Source organism: Phyllobates terribilis, unplaced genomic scaffold (assembly GCF_046119375.1).
Source record: "Phyllobates terribilis strain yellow unplaced genomic scaffold, ASM4611937v1 Scaffold_11__3_contigs__length_659146591, whole genome shotgun sequence".
Taxonomy (NCBI): Eukaryota; Metazoa; Chordata; class Amphibia; order Anura; family Dendrobatidae; genus Phyllobates; species Phyllobates terribilis.
The window spans coordinates 229,392,962-229,406,771 of record NW_027362771.1 but is presented as its reverse complement, the minus strand read 5'-3'; the positions used below and the strand labels follow the sequence as shown (position 1 = coordinate 229,406,771).

General features: G+C 45.8%; 1 protein-coding gene across 2 annotated transcripts in view; it reads left to right on the top strand.

Moving 5' to 3' along the window:
• The window catches only part of GRM8 (glutamate metabotropic receptor 8), a 1,775,795-nt gene that overhangs the window by 855,755 nt on the left and 906,230 nt on the right, over positions 1–13,810 (top strand). The gene's annotated exons all lie outside the window — the stretch shown is intronic.

Genomic DNA, 13,810 nt, shown 5'->3' with positions numbered 1-13,810 from the left:
TGTTCCGTGAGTTTGTTTAGCTTTCTCTTGGACTTGTATTGAAAAATATTGAGGAAAACACCTTAAAAATGGTCATGTTACTTATTTTAAACACTTGGGTCCCGATTCATCAAAGTTTTAATGGCAGAATTCTGTCTTAAAACTTTGAAAGATCACAAAATTTATGCTTCTGGTGTCTTCACACCGGTTTCTCTGAGCTTCGCAGAAATGGGGGGAGCTGGGGAGGGACAGGGGCGTGGTGATCACTGCTTGTCAAATTCATGACAAGTGATTGTATTTGCTAAGACACAAATTTTAGCAAATACTAAGCCCCTGCTGGAGTAGGATTTGTAGAGTGGTGCACATGTAGGTGTAGTGGTGCATACTCGTCCTATGCTCCTGATTCATGAAAAGGCATACACCTTTGACTCCAGCATGCCACCCATCAAGACCGGTGTGAACAATGCTGGTCTTAATGAATTATGCCCATAATGTCCATTTTTTGGATCAAATATTTCCACCATTTGTTTCAGAGGACCCACTCAAAAATGGTAGAAACAGATGCAATGTACACATGCTATAATTCTGATATGTTTAATGCTTTTATTATCTCAATGTAACTCCTGCTTTAACTGTTTAGAATTAAATAAAAAACAAACCAAAAATGTAGCTTTTTTGCAAAGCTGATTAAAAATTGATCAAAAAGTTGTGCATAAAAAAGAAATGGTACCAATAAAAACATCTTGTCCCACAAAAGTCTTTATTCGTCTCTGAGGCAGAAAATTAAAAAAAACATACATCTCTCAGAATGTAGGTAGGCTACAACCAATAATTTTTGTAAAAAATAGTTTTCTTTTGTGTACAAAGATAGCAAAGCTTAAAAAAGCCTATAGAAATTGGGTATAACTGTAATCATACTGAAGCACAGAATAAAGCTGTCTAATTCAATTATATCGCACAGAGAATGGTGTGAAAAAAATAAATAAAAACAATTTGTGAATTGCATCTTTTTATTTATTCTTTGTCAGAAAAATCTGAAAAAGGGGACAAAACAATGTTAAGCACACAAATATGGTACCAAAAAACACAAGTCCATCATCAGCCAATGGAAAACTTGTGGATTTTCATGAAAGGCCAGATTCACAGTTCGTATATGGAACACAATGCCCTAACTGACCACAGGTCTCCTGACCAGAACATACAGCATTACAGACAGACATTAGGCTGTATGTTCTGGTTAAATGACCCACAGTCAGTCTGAGCTTTGCAGTCCATATATGGACTATGAAATACAGGTGCTTCTCACAAAATTAGAATATCATCAAAAAGTTAATTTATTTCAGTTCTTCAAGACAAAAAGTGAAACTCATATATTATATAGAGTCAGTACAAACAGAGTGATCTATTTCAAGTGTTTATTTCTGTGAGGCTGTGTGCCCACGATGCATTTTTAATGCGTTTCTGCAGCGTTTTTGCAGCTGTGGAAACTCATTAAAAAACGCATGGTAGAAGGGCAGCAATGTTCCCCAATGATAATCCGCATGTGCTGTGCACATGTTGTGGAAATTTCCGCTGTGGATTATCATTGCGGAAAAAAATGCAGCACTACCAATTATTTTGCGGAAATGCTGCGTTTTCGCCGCCATTGACTTGCATTAGAACGCGCCAATTCCGCAAGACTGCATCTGTACTTGCGTAATTGGCGCATTCTAATGTGCGGATGGTACCTGGATGTAGAGGAGAGGAGAGTCTCATCCACACCCAGGTACCATTAAAAAATATGTAAAAAAGAATAAAATAAAAAATAAATGTATATTTACCTTCCAGCGGCCCGTGCTGCGCTCCTACTTGCTTCCCGGCACTTTGCAGTGGATTGAAGGACCTGCACTGACGTCAGAGTCATGTGACGGGTTACGTGATGCTGACGTCGCCAGGACTTTCGATCCATCGCACCGAGCGAAGCAAGCCAGCGCGGGCCGTCGGAGGGTAAGTATATATTTATTTTTTTATTTTTAACCTCTCTCTCAGGTCACACTATATAAATCCATGCAGTTTGCATGGATTTATATAGTGTGACCTAGTTGTCACAAGCACTTTCCAAGTGATGCTAATCGCTTGGAAAGCGCTTGTCAATCCGCATGCGGAAATGTCAGTGAATAACGCTCCATTTCCGCATGTCCCTGGCAGGAAAACGCATGTACAATCCGCATGCGTTTTTTTCTGCCAGGGAGATGCAGAAATGCTCAGGAAAAAATCCTGAGCATTTCTGCATCATGGGCACATAGCCTTAATGTTGATAACTATGGCTTACAGCCAATGAAAACACAAAAGTCATTATGTCAGTAAATTAGAATACTTTATAACACCAGCTTGAAAAATTATTTTAAAATCTGAAATGTTGGCCTACTGAAATGTATGTTCAGTAAATGCACTCAATACTTGGTCGGGGCTCCTTTTGCATCAGTTACTGCATCAATGCGGTGTGGCATGAAGGTGATCAGCTTGTGGCACTGCTGAGGTGTTATGGAAGCCCAGGTTGCTTTGATAGCAGCCTTCAGCACGTCTGCATTGTTGGGTCTGATGTCTCTCATCTTCCTCTTGCATAAAGTGCTCTAAAATTTCCTGGTAGAAGGCTGCGCTGACTTTGGTCTTGAAAAAACACAGTGGACCTGCACCAGCTGATGACATGGCTCCCCAAACCATCACTGATTGTGGAAACTTCACACTAGACCTCAAGCAGCTTGGATTGTGTGCCTCTCCACTCTTCCTCTTTCCAAATGAAATGCAAAATTTACTTTCATCTGAAAACAACACATTGGACTAATGAGCAACAATCCAGGTTGTTTTCTACTTGACCCAGGTAAGACGCTTCTGGCATTGTCTATTAGTCATGAGTGGCTTGACACAAGGATTGCAACACTTGTAGTCCATGTTCTGGATACATCAGTGTGTGGTTGTTAGAACCCTCCTGTTTTTTTTTTTTCCTTCTTGTGTTTTGCGGTCATGTGACCACCTGCCTTTATATTCCAGCTCCGCCCTTTTGGCTGTGCTGGACTTCAGTGTTTGACTGTTTCTCTAGCCATGTTCTTCTGTGCCTTTCTCTGTCAGTTCGCTTGGTACTTCTGGGACCTCTAGTACCTTTTTGTCTGTTTGTCTTTTTGTGTTCTGCAGCAACTTCTCTGTTTAGGAGGTGTCCCATTTTTGTTCCAGTCCTTAGTTCTTTTAGGGACCCGTCCCCTTATGCTATAGGTCTTCATTCAGACTAGCCGAGGACTAAGGCGGGTCTGTTCGCTATGAACAGGCAGACCGCTACATTGTAGGGATTCAGCTTAGTCTTACTGTAGGGACAGATTTCCTTTATCTTTCCTTAGTACTTGTTGCAGATCATAACAGTAAGTCCAGCCCAAAAAAAAACTAAAAGGAAAGAAATTCGGGGATCAGTATGGTTTCCATCCAGGATTTGGCTCAACACCTGCAGGGATTGTCTCTGGAGGTAGCCAAGTTCCAGCAACACGTGAGAAGCTGTTCTGAAGCGCATTTTGTGGAACCCAAGGTAGGACTGCCTGATGTTTTTTATGGTAAACAGCAAGATTTTTTTTCCTTTAAAAATGCTTGATTGTTATATTTTCGTTTGAGACCAAGGTCCTCTGGGAATGAATCACAGCGCATTGGTTTTATTATGTCAATTTTGCGCAAAGAACCACAGGGGTGGGCCTTTTCTCTCCAACCTAATGATCTATGTTTAAGGTCTGTAGATGAATTTTTTTCTGCTATGGGGCCATTATATGACGATCCTGATCAAATCTCATCTGCTGAGGCAGAACTCAGGCGTTTGAATCAGGGGTCAGATGATGCTAAAAATGATTGCACACACTTCAGAAGATGGGCTTCAAAAGTTTTATGGAATGATCCTGCTCTGAAATGTCCATTTCTTGCTGGTCTGAGTGAAAGGGTTAAGGATTTGCTAATTGCATTCCCCGCACCTAAGACACTGCAGGATGCCAATCAATTAGCTGTTCGTGTGGATAGCAGACTGAGATTTAGACAGAATGAGGTAAAGACTCCTGTAATGCCAGGTCCTAGTCCCCAGAAAATCTACTCTGATGGCGGAGAACAGATGGAGGATGGGGCGAAGTCGCTCCCCTCTCAGGAAAGAGACTGGAGGTTCGCCGAGGGATTGTGTCTTTATTGTGGTAAAGGTCACCATTTGATTAAGTATTGTGAGCTTCGTTTAAGTAAAGAAAAAAAAAAGGTCAGTTACGCCCGTATAGCTTGTTTACGCTGTGCAGGAGTATTTCTTTCTGGGAGTACTACTTTGCAGGAAAATTTGATTGAATTTCAGGTATTTGTGGATTGTGGTTCAACACTGAATGTAATTGATAAAGGGTTTTTGGAAAGCCTTAAATTTAAATCCAAACCTTTGTCATCACCTATTTCTGTGATTGCAATTGATAACACTCCCTTGAAATGTATTACTCACAAGGTTGCTGCATTTCCTCTCACTATCAATGGAGTTCACCAAGAAATTTTGGACTTGGTTGTATTAGATAATTTACCCTCTCCGGTCGTTTTAGGTTTGCCTTGGTTAAAACTGCACAATCCTTTGCTGTACTGGTCTACTAATGCGATTAAGTCTTGGAGTTCGAAGTGCTATGATAAATGTTGGAATGGTCGCATTGCGGCTGTGGAAAAAGGGGAATTACCTCTACCTATTCAAGATTTTTGGAGGGTTTTTTCAGAGGAGGAGTCGCAAGTTTTACCTCCTCATAGGTATTATGATTGCGCCATTGAGTTTGTTCCTGGAGCTACTCTTCCCAAGAGTCGCTTGTTTAATCTGACTATCCCTGAAAGACAGGCCTTGGAGGAGTACATACAGACTAGCCTGGCTGCTGGTCACATTAGACCTTCTAAGTCGCCTGTGGCAGTTGGATTTTTCTTTGTTAAAAAAAAGGACGGGGGTTTACGTCCATGTCTGGATTTTCGTGAAATTAATAAGATTACCGTACGCAATTCTTACCCATTGCCGTTAATTCCTGACTTGTTTAACCAGTTGGTGGGGGCCAAGTGGTTCTCTAAATTTGATCTCCGGGGGGCATACAATTTGTTACGAGTGAAGGAGGGTGAGGAATGGAAAACTGCTTTTAACACTCCGGTAGGTCATTTTGAGAATCTGGTGATGCCTTTTGGTCTTACCAATGCACCTGCATTTTTTCAGAACCTTATTGATGACATCCTGAGACCTTAGATTGGTAAGAATGTGGTTGTGTATTTGGATGACATTTTGATTTATTCACCAGATCTAGAGTCCCATTGGCAGAGTGTACGTGAAGTTTTGCAGTTATTGAGTGATAATTTACTTTTTGCTAAGCTGGAGAAATGTGAGTTCGCTGTGCAGAAAATTAGTTTTTTGGGCTACATTGTCTCAAGCGAGGGCTTTGAGATGGATCCGGTGAAGGTTCAGGCTGTGCAGGAATGGCCTAGGCCTATTGGTTTGAAATCTATACAGAGATTTTGGGGTTTTGCCAATTATTACAGAAAATTCATTAAGAATTTCTCTGTAATTGTTAAGCCTCTGACCGATCTCACCAGGAAAGGTGCGAATATGGTCCAGTGGACTACTGAGGCCATCGAAGCGTTTAGTATCTCAAAGAGAGGTTCAGTTCTGCCCCTATCCTTATGCTGCCTGATGAGACCAAGACTTTTTTGGTCGAGGTCGATGCTTCATCAGTGGGGGTCGGAGCAGTTTTGTCTCAGGAGAACAAAAATGGAGTACATCCTTGTGCCTTCTTTTCAAAAAAAATTTCGGAAACTGAACTGAATTATGATGTTGGAAATCGGGAGTTGCTGGCTATTAAACTCGCGTTTGAACATTGGCGTCATTTTTCGGAAGGCGCTAGATTTCCTATTCAGGTGTTCACAGATAATAAGAATTTGATCTATCTGGATGCTGCCAAGCGCTTGAATGCTCATCAAGCTAGGTGGGCACTTTTTTTTTCTCGGTTTAATTTTTCTGTTACCTATATCCCAGGTACTAAGAATGTTAAAGCCGATGCTTTATCTTGCAGCTTCTCTCCTATGGTCGGTGCCGAGGAGGAGGAGAGCATTTTACAGAAAGGAGTTGTGGTGGCGGCATTGGACTCCGTTTTGGAGAATGGGATTCTGAAAGCTCAAGATGATGCTCCATCTAACACTCCCCATGGGAGGTTGTTCGTGCCTAGAGCCTTTAGGAGAGATTTGTTTGTCGAGTGTAATGAGTCTCGGTTGGCAGGTCATCCAGGAATTTTGGAGACTAAGAGACTTATCAGTCGCAGTTTTTGGTGGCCTGGATGGCCGAAGGAAGGCATCAAGTGGGTGCGTCAATGTACTGTGTGTGCTAGGTCAAAGGCTTCACATACTCCTGCTGCGGGGTTGCTTTGCCCTCTGGAGGTTCTTAGTGCGCCTTGAACGCATCTCACAATGGATTTTATTACTGATCTTCCTGTGTCAGAGGGTTTTACTGTCATCTGGGTGGTCGTGGACCGTTTTAGTAAGTTGTGTCATTTGGTTCCATTCAATAAGTTGCCCTGCGCCAAGACACTCGCTAAGGCTTTTGTTAAGGAGATTGTCAAGCTTCATGGCGTTCCCATGGATATTGTTTCTGATAGAGGAGCTCAGTTTGTGGCTCGCTTTTGGTGTGCTTTTTGTGACAGGTTGGGAGTCCATTTGCAATTTTCGTCTGGGTATCATCCTGAGTCTAATGGACAGACTGAAAGAAAGAACCAGGATGTTGAACAGTTTTTGCATTGTTTTGTGGCGGACAGTCAAGAGGTGTAGTCTGAATTTGCTCTTAACAATCATACATCCTCCTCTGCTGGGTGTTCTCCTGTTTTTTGTTGTACTGGGAGACATCCGTCTTTTGGTTCGTTCTCCAAATTGTGGTCGGCGGTGCCGGAGGAGGAGAATTTTTCCGGTGATTTGGAGAGCGTTTGGACTAATGTGCATTGCAACCTTCAAGAGGCTAACAAGAAGTCCAAGAAGTATTTTTACAGGAAACGTAAGGAGGTTTTGTTTATGGTGGGTGATATGGTTTTGGTTGTCCTCAACGAACCTGCGGTTGAGGTTTCCCTCTAAAAAACTGGGTCCTAAGTTTGTGGGTCCATTTAAAGTGCTTCAGGTTGTTTACCCGTCTGCGGTTAGGTTGGATGTCCCTACTTTCTGGAAAATTAATCTTGTGTTTCATGTTTCCTTGTTGAAAAAAGCTGATGTATCAGATAAGGATTCCTCTGTCACAGTTCCTCCTGTGGTGGAAGACGGCAAATATGAAATTTCTTGTATCTTGAATTCTAGATGGCATAGAGGGAGATTACAGTATCTTTTCTCCTTGAAGGGTTTGGGTCCCGAAGATAACTCCTGGGTAAGGGCGGATGATGTCTCTGCTTCTAGGTTTGTTAGAGCTTTCCACAGGAGGTTTCTGGACAGGCCCGGGCCTGGAGGATCCGGAGGATCCTCATAAAAGAGGGGGTGCTGTTAGAACCCTCCTGTTTGTTTTTTTTTCATTCTTGTGTTTTGCGGTCACGTGACCCCCTGCCTTTATATTCCAGCTTCGCCCTTTTGGCTGTGCTGGACTTCAGTGTTTGACTGTTTCTTTAGCCAGGTTCTTCTGTGCCTTTCTCTGTCATTTCGCTTGGTCCTTCTGGGACCTCTAGTACCTTTTTGTCTGTTTGTCTTTATGTTTTCTGCAACAACTTCTCTGTTTAGGAGGTGTCCCATTTTTGTTCCAGTCCTTAGTTCTTTTAGGGACCCGTCCCCTTATGCTATAGGTCTTCGTTCAAACTTGCCGAGGACTAAGGTGGGTCTGTTCGCTAGGAACAGGCAGCCCGCTGCATCGTAGGGATTCAGCTTAGTCTTACTTTAGGGACAGTTTTCCCTTATCTTTCCTTAGTACTTGTTGCAGATTAAAACAGTGGTGGCTCTAGAAGCAATGAATCCAGCAGCAGACCACTCCTTGTGAATCTCCCTCAAATTTTTGAATGGCCATTTCTTAACAATCCTTTCAAGGCTGCGGTTATCCCAGTTGCTTGTGCACCTTTTTCTACCACACATTTTCCTTCCACTCAACTTACCATTAATATGCTCGGATACAGCACTCTGTGAACAGCTAGCTTCTTTAGCAATGATTTTTTGTGTCTTACCATCCTTGTGGAGTGTGTCAATGACTGCATTCTGGACATCTGTCAAGTCAGCAGTCTTCCCCATGATTGTGAAACCTACTGAAACAGACTAAGGGACCTTTTTAAATGCTTAGGAAGCCTTTGCAGCTGTTTTTTGTTTATTATTCTAATTTACTGAGATAATGACTTTTGTTTTTTCATTGGCTGTCAGCCATAATCATCAACAGTAACAGAAATAAACACTTGAAATAGATCACTCTGTTGTAATGACTAGTGTTGAGCCACCCCCGTAGTGTTTGAGTTCGGTTCGGTTCGTCGAACACCCGTGTGTTCGCCGAACTGTTCGTCGAACTGTTCGTCGAACACCTTCGAACACCGTTAAAACCAATGGCAGGCAAACAAAAACACATAGAAACACATAGAAAACACCTTCAAAGGTGTCCAAAAGCTGACAAACTGCTCAGAAGACACAACTAACACATGGAAAAGTGACAAGTACATATAGTCATGCGAAAAGAAAAGAGGTGGAGGAGTAAAAGGAGGGGGAGACACAGATATAGGCATGTCATGCCCTTCTAAAATCCAAAAAGCGAGAAGCCGACACGGCCAGTCCGTTCCTGCCTGTGCCACCTCTGTGTCGCCGGGTTTGTGCCAGAGCCGCGGTGGACCCTGACGGCCAGCCCCCTTATCCCAATACTGGTGCCTGTCCGCCGGTGGGTCGAGGCCCCCCACGGTGGGGGGGGGAGAAACATCTGCAGAAGAAAGACCATCTTCCAGCCAAACTAAGATGTCGACTTCTTTTCGTGGACAATGTGATACGATCCCATTCTTACGGACACGCCCATCACTACAAATTCTAGATGAGGCACAAAAACAGCAGGTGCTTCAACGGATATCAAGTGCTCCTTCAAGTGGGCTCTCCATCACCTCAATTTCAACATCACAAATACTCCAGTACTCAGAGGTGTCACCCCAATCGCACTTGCTTCCTCACAGCTCCCATGTCTCTAGCTGCCCGTCTGAGTATGGGGTAACACAGATGGCTGAGTCTGCCCAGCTGTTTACTCATACTATAGCCTGGGAAACGGAGGTCTGCTCCAGAGCTTCTGTTAATCCAGATGAGGAAATGATCTGATCCGATGCCCAGAATCTTTATAAGTTGGATCCAGGACCAGATGAAGAAGGTTCTGAGCATAATGTAGACCCTTGTTCCCAAACTGTAACTCCTGTTGGTGGAGACAATGATGAAGACGATGATGAGACTCAAATACCTGATTGGAGCGACAACTTGACTTTTCGGTCAGGGCAGGAAGAGGTTGGCTCTGAGGGCGACGGGTGTGATAACACACAGGGTGATGATGACGAGGTTGGAGCTCCCACTTACTGTCAACCCACAGTCAGACAGTCGATGAGGTCAGCAGAGGAGGTGGAGGAGGATGTGACTAGCCCTGGGGATGGGGATGACTCGGTACCCGGGCATTTGCCTGGCCTTGGGGATGTCGCGGTGGTCGGCTCCCTGGCCCGTACCCTGGGGTCTCTCTTTAAAAGGGTGGATAATTGTTAATTTTATAAGAGTTCATGACGCCACCTGTGGTATCTGGTGACAAGCACCAGCGCTGCAGCAGTCCACTGAGGCCGGTGATAAGGCAGCTCGATGGTATAGCTCCCCACAGGTGGAGCTAGGTCTCAGGGCAGCGTATGCAGGGGGAATGCAGGACAGGCGAGACCCAGCTGGGTCAGAGCAAGAACGGGAACGGACACGGTAGTCACTTCAGTACCTTTTACTGGTGGAAATTCAGGCACATCCCGGAGCACTGTAGGGTGAAGGGTGCATATCAGGATCCTCCCCAATGAGCGGGTGTAGGGCCTCCTGTTTCTTGCCTCTGCATAGTAAGTTTCTGACCTGCCTGGAGCTAGGCCTAACTTTGTCTCTGTCCTGCGCTGGCTGACCTTGTGGTAGGGCCTTCTCTTGGAGTTCACGCTCCCAGTATGCGGGGCCTAAGCGTCTCCTGGCTCTGTTACATATAAGCACCTTAGCGATCCTGGGACTTGTAGTTCTCCAGGGATTCCGGTTATGCCTTACTGGGTCATAGAGATACCGGTAAGCTCGGATCCTGTGTCCGGTAAATGCTTCGGGGTGAGCTGGTTAAGCTCCTCTTCCCCTTATGTACTAACTCGCCACTCGCCTTCGGCCTACTCGGGCCCTCACTAGGCTATACACACTAACGGCAGCTTGCCGCGCTTCACTGATCTTACGGCACCGGCACACCTTAAGCTCTATCTGGGCTCCCTGAATCTAGCAAGCAGGAGCCTCGTGCTCCACTGCTGAACTATTAACTGCGTTCTCTAGACTAGACTGAGCTCCACTGCAGACTGACCTCTCTTAGGCTTCTCTACTGCAGGAACTCTTCAGAGGAACTGAACTGCCTAGCTCCACCTTCCCTATTTATATCCCTAATGGGCTCCCTCTGCTGGTCTGAGGTGGAAGGTGGAGATGTGTGAATGTTTATGGGGGCCTCTTGTGGAGGATTCCATCAATGCACTCTTGTAGGATCTGTGATACCAAGCGCAGCGGGGCATCACAGATGCTATTGACGACGAGGTTAGGTTGCGCCTTCCTGAACAGAGACGGAGTACTGGAAGCACGTCAACAACTGCATCCTCAACCACAACTCTGCCTCTGACCACAAGTCGTAGTGGCTCTTCAGGTCACATGGGCGCTAAGCCTTGCATAGCCTGGGCATTTATTCAGATCGATAAGGATGACCCAACTCGTGTTATCTGTAATATTTGTCAGCAAAAGCTAAGTAGAGGCCGAAAAATACATAGTTTGAGTACTTCATGCATGTACCGTCACATGGATATGAAGCACATGTTGCAGTGGGAAGCTCACTGTGCTACAATGCGGCCAGCCGGCTGGGCCAACCACCGTCTGCCCCATCTTGTGCATCCGCAGCCTCTTCATCCTCTGTGACTGGGGGGACAGCAGTCACACATGTTTTTGGACGCAGACCTGCCACCTCTTTACCCGCAACAGCCAGTGTGATTGGCAGGTCGTCAGTTCATTGGGAAGTGGAAACACCTGCTAGTGTTGAGCGCTCTCCGACATCGAGAGCACCACCTTTGGATCAAGGCAACCTAACATGTCCGCCTGCATCTTCCTCACAGACCGGCAGTTGCCGGGGACACCCTACTCAACACCGTCTAAGCACAACAGCCAGCCCTCGGTCCCTCAGATGTGGAAAAGTAAAAGACCATTTCCTCCTAGCCATGAGAAAGCTAAGAGGTTGAATTTCACCATCTGCAAGCTGTTGGCTACAGAAATGCTGCCTTTCCACCTTGAGGACACAGAGGAATTTCAAGACCTTATGTCCGTCACAGTGCCCCAGTACCAGATGCCCAGTCGGCACTACTCAAAGAAAGGTGTGCCTGCGCTCCACTAGCATGTCGCACACAACATCACCGCTTCTTTGAGAAACTCTGTGTGTGACAGGGTGCACTTCACCACAGACACTTGGACGAGAAGGCATGGACAGGGGCGTTACATGTCGCTGACTGGGCACTGGGTAACTATGGTGACAGCAGGACAAGGGGCTGCTGTCCAAGTCTTACCGTCCCCACGAGTTGTGTGTTAATCCTCTTTATCTCGAACTTCCTCCACTGCTTCTGCCTCCTCAACCTCCTCTCGGTCCTCCACCTGCACCCAAAGCCTGTCTGGTAATGCCACCTGCTTTCTAACTGCGCAGAAGGAATCCTGCACACCTCCTTACTATGCTGGCAGCAGGGCTCAACGCATCAGTGTTTACTTTGAAATGTCTGGGAAATGTGAGTCACACAGCTGAGGAGTTTTGGTCAGCTCTGGAGACCCAGTTTCATGAAATGTTGTCTCCACTGGACCTGCAACCAGGGAAGGCCATGTGCGACAATGCTGCAAACCTAGGTGCGGCACTTCGCCGGGGCAATGTCACACACGTGCCTTGTATGGCTCACGTGTTGAACCTGGTTGTCCAGCAATTTTTAGCCCACTATCCCGGACTAGATGGCCTTCTGCAGAGTGCACGGTCGCTGTGTGCTCACTTCCGCCGTTCGCATCCCGCAGTTCAACGACTTACATCTCTACAGAAGTCGTTGGGCCTGCCAGTTCACCGGCTGAAATGCGATGTGCCGACACGGTGGAATTCAACTCTGCACATGTTGCAGCGACTGTGGCAGCACCGACAAGCCCTGGTGCAATACGTTCTGACGTATAGCCTGGGCCAACGAGATCCAGAGGTGGGGCAAATCACGCTGGAGGAGTGGTCTCAGATCAGGGATCTATGCACCCTTCTGCACAGTCTTGAAATGGCGACGAAGATGTTTAGTGCTGACGATGCCATTATCAGCATGACTATTACGGTGATTTACATGCTGGAGCACATGTTAAACAGAATTCGGAGTCAGGTGGTGGGACAAGAGGAGGTGGAGGAAGTAGAGGAGGAGTCGTATGCGGAAGGGATAACATCTCCAAGGTCCAGACGGTTGGCAGCACCAAGGCGGCAGGCATGGGAGGGTGGGGGAGAGGGATTAACCAGGGCGCATGGTAGCAGCCAAACTGTTGAGGAAGGTGCAGGAGCCGAGGAAGAAGTGGAGGACGAACTGGCAATGGGCATGGAAGACTCATCAGATGAGGGAGACCATGATCACATTTCTGTTGTGCGAGGTTGGAGGGAGAGGGCAGAGGAAGGAATCATGATTCTTACCTCGCTACCAACACAACAAGGACTTGGTCCTTCTGGATGCGCAAGACACATGAGTGCCTTCTTGCTGCACTACCTGCAACATGACCCCCGGATTGTCAGAATTCGAAGTAATCCCGACTACTGGGTTGCCACACTCTTAGATCCCCGGTACAAAAGTATATTTGCCGAAATAATTCCTGCCATAAAAAGGTATTGACGAATGCAGGAGTATCTGTTGCAGAATCTTACATGTGCTTTTCCACAAAACACCAGTGGTGCACGTAGTGAATCTCACAGTTCTAACTTGCCAACGGTGGGACTGTCGAGTCTTCATCACTCAAACAGTAACAGTAACACAGTATCTGCTGGTAACAGCAATTTTGTGGAATCGTTTCACCACTTTTTTAGACCATCCTTTGCAAGGCCACAGGAGACAAGAAGTCTGACACATAGTCAATGCCTAGAGAGGATGGTACAGGAGAATCTCCAAGTGAACATCGAAGCCATGACTGTGTCACTGGACCCTTGCTCATTTTGGTATTCCAATCTTGAAAAATCGCCGGAGCTCGCCACTCACGCCTTGGAGATCTTGTCATGCCATGCAGCCAGCGTTCTCTCTGAACGTGTGTTCAGCGCTGCTGGTGGTGTGCTGACAGATAAGCGCACGCGGCTGTCCACTGAGAATGTAGACAGACTCACGTTCATAAAGATGATCAAATCATGGATTCGCAAGGACATTTCTACCCCTGTGTCATCCTTGGGAGACTAAAAGCTTGGGGATTTGGTAAAATCACCTCACCAACCATTTTAAGCAACAGTGGGGCAATTGATGCCACTTAACCCTAGAACGCATGACCATAAAAATCTACACTTTCACATACCTGGGGCCCTTTAGGCCCGTGTGCAAATAACATGGAATAACTCAAACTCAAATGACAAACAACTATATACATGAAGAATACC